The following is a 3426-nucleotide window of genomic DNA, read 5'->3' on the forward strand; positions in this document are numbered from 1 at the left end:
TTCCAAGAACAGGGAGAATATAAACAATACAAAAGAGCTATAGTAATGTAACTTTTCTTTCACAGCTGGAGAGAAGGTGTCCATAATAAAAAGTACGCCTGAGCTCTGACAAAACAATCTTCCCTTTGCTTAGTGGAAGTTGCCTCCTTCTGTTAAGTCTGGAAGGACTTTGAACTAGCTGTTCTTCAGCATTCAGATACTGTCCATGTTTGAAAGCAGAATCTAGAGGAGATATCATCAATATGCAGGCAGACCTGAAGTCTGCCCCATCTCTCACTTTCCCCTTATTGCTTAGTGATATGATTCAAAGCTTTCTGATGTTCAGGGAAATCTTTGCAAATAACTTAAGCCTTAAAAAAGGAGGTTTTGCCTTTCAGAACTTTTTATTCAACCTGGTCCATTAAGCAGGTTGTAAGATTGGGTGAAGAGGCTTCTCCTATGTTATCTGTACATGGAAAGAGATACTGATTTGGACATCAGTGCTTAAATTAACAATATTAACAACTATAAATTATATTGGCATGACTAAGAAACAGGTACATGCTAAAAGATAAATGCAAGCCTGCTCAAAACCCCAAATAAGATGAGCAAATTCAGACTTGGTTGAAAAAGCAGTGTTACGTGGCCCTCAAGACACTGGTCAGTTACATGAGCTACCTTCCTCCTAGTTTCTACCCTTGGAATCCTCCTGTGCTGAAGAGAGAAGTCTTTTGCACAATCTTACAAAAATAGTACTGCAAAAGATATTTGAATGCACCAATAAGTACCCTAAACATCTATTAAACCGCTCAAAATTCATCCTGTGCCCTTTGGGTCTGAAAGTATAATGAAAGCTTTTGACAAAGGGCTAGTGAATAAATTCTTGGGGTAACAACACTGCCTATTACTGAGACAGGTCATGAAAATACATTTTTGAAAGCAAATAATTAGCTCTGCAGTAGCTTTGTAAGCATTTGACAGGTGCAACCTGCACTTCAAATAAACATCTGCACTGTTAAAGTCATACCAGGGCATGTGGGGGGAGTGTGCCCAGAAATGAAAATACACGTAGTTAGAGGCAAGGAAAAACAGGGGCCAAAGGTAAATGCCTAAGCTGTTCTTGTCTTGAAATGTAAGACCTGTAATATTTAGCTTAGCTATAACTGTTCTTCTCTGGCTCTCAGCATTTGGGGGGGGGGAGGAGGGAGGGTGTGGTGTGTGTGTGGGGGGGTGTTTCTGTTTTTATTTGAGGTAAGTTTAAATTCAGCTGACCTGACAAATGGTACCTAGCAAAATCAATCCCATGCACTAAGTAAAATGCACATAAATGCTCACTTCAAACACTGCCTTACCAATACACTTACATGCTTGGGTAAAAAGAAAAAATATTTTTCAAGAGAACTGGACAGACAAAGTTATGGAGCTCAGCTTAGCATTTAAGTTAACACTCATGACTTTAGAAAAGTTTTCAGTATGTCTTAGGAGATATTCTTTCAAACTGAGCCAAAACAAAGTCACTTTGAATTAGTAAATCCTTTGAAAGTCTGGCCCCTGGCTGCACTTAACTGTTGATTCCTGTCTGACCTATCCAAAATACTATAATAATTTTTAAAAAACCCCAACAACCCAAAACCAAACACAACCAAAAATCCTAAATCCCCAAAACATGAAAATAGGAGTCCAGAGAAAATACAGTCCAGAGCGATCTTAATTTATCTTGAGAACACCTGAGTGAAGTCATATTTAGTCCCTAACAAAAAATTTAAGCCACAGTACTGTTACAATCAATGCTATATTAAAGGAGACAGATAATTACCTAGTGCTGCACACATAGAAATGAAACCTTGTAATCTTATGTTTGCATTCAATACTGCTAACATACAAAAGAAACCAATTATACTATTTTTTTCTTGAACTCATTGACAGCCTCATGCTTAAGTGGACTAACCAGATTTAAATTACATATATTTTAAAAAAAGGACATACAAACCTTCAAGAAATAGAGGATTTGAGTTTCCTCAGAGAAAATAAATTGAAGGCAGACACCACAAGGCATTTCAGATACTGTTTCAAGCTGGCAGCATTTTATACTGTATCTATCTACTATAGGTGTCTCTATTTTCACTGTCAATTAAATAGAGGGGAAATTGTTGCCGGACACCTTTTAATTCCTACCTTCTATCAAATCTCTCTTTGTCTCAAAGAATACTGCATCCAACTGGTTACTAAAAGCTGGAATTACCATTTATTTGCTACTGATTTATCCTTCGGCTCCACTCACCAGAAATGGTATCAAAGCTGCTGAGGTGTTTGGTAGTTTTCTGCATTCCTGTTAAGGTACCAAAGCCAAGCAGTTTTGCAATACTGAAGGGGCCCTCTGGGAAAACCAGTGTTTAACTACATGAGAGGGCACCTCCCTAGTGAATAGCTATTTACTTTGGGTTGAAGAAGAGAAAAAAATTTCAGTAAAAGTCAAACATCCCATCTCATCAGATGACATGACTGCATACCAGAATGTTGGTTATTGCCTACATGGACATGCTTCTCAGATACTTTTCTTTATGAAAAGAAAAAGAGCAGGAACAAACTAGTTAATAAATATTTGGCAATTTTGGCTGATGGGTGTTGATTACAGTTACGAAAGGCTAGAAAATTTGTAAAGTAGCACTCCTGAGATCCAGGAGTTTGGATTCACTCAGCCCTACCCAGTTTGGCTGAAATTAAAAACATCCTTTTGTTCCCAAAGCAGTTTCTTTTCTAATTATCAAACACTGTTAAGCAAGCAAACATAGGAAACAAACAGCAAGGTGTTTTTGAGAAAGACACTTCAGTTACTGCCTTGTAAAGACTTAATGAAAGTACTTCTCTTGTCATTTTAAGCAATTTCTAACGTGTGCATGTGCTCTTTTCCCCATAAATTGTAGAGCTGGAAGACAAAAGAGTGCAGAGGGATTTAGTGGTTGTTAAAATAAGTGAAATGTCTTAGAATGGAACACTGAACAAGAACCAGGTGCATTTCTGCTGCCAATCCACTGAATTCAAACTAAAACAAAGAGTATTTTGGTCAACAGTAAACTTTGGTGTTTACCCATTTTCCATATCTAAAAAAAATAATTCTGTATATCAGCCAACTGAATGCTGCACACACAAATGGCAACCTCTGTCTAGAATAATTTTAGCATGCTATGAGCATACTTGGAAGAAACCTGAGATAAAGCAGTCAGAGCGAAAAAACCAGGAGCATTCATACTTTCTCCAATAATTTACCTTCTCTATTAAAATGAGTTTCTGCTCTTTGACAATGTTATTTTAATATCTCTTTAATATCTTTATTTTTAAAATCTGATTTTATTTTCAGAACACCCCAGAGCCCAGGCTTGTACCAGGATCCACTGGTGGGTTCCGCACAAACTAATGGTTCCTATCCTAAAATAGACTTGCATTTTC

The sequence above is a fragment of the Acanthisitta chloris genome, unplaced genomic scaffold (genome assembly GCF_000695815.1).
Source record: "Acanthisitta chloris isolate BGI_N310 unplaced genomic scaffold, ASM69581v1 scaffold2021, whole genome shotgun sequence".
In the NCBI taxonomy this organism is placed as follows: domain Eukaryota; kingdom Metazoa; phylum Chordata; class Aves; order Passeriformes; family Acanthisittidae; genus Acanthisitta; species Acanthisitta chloris.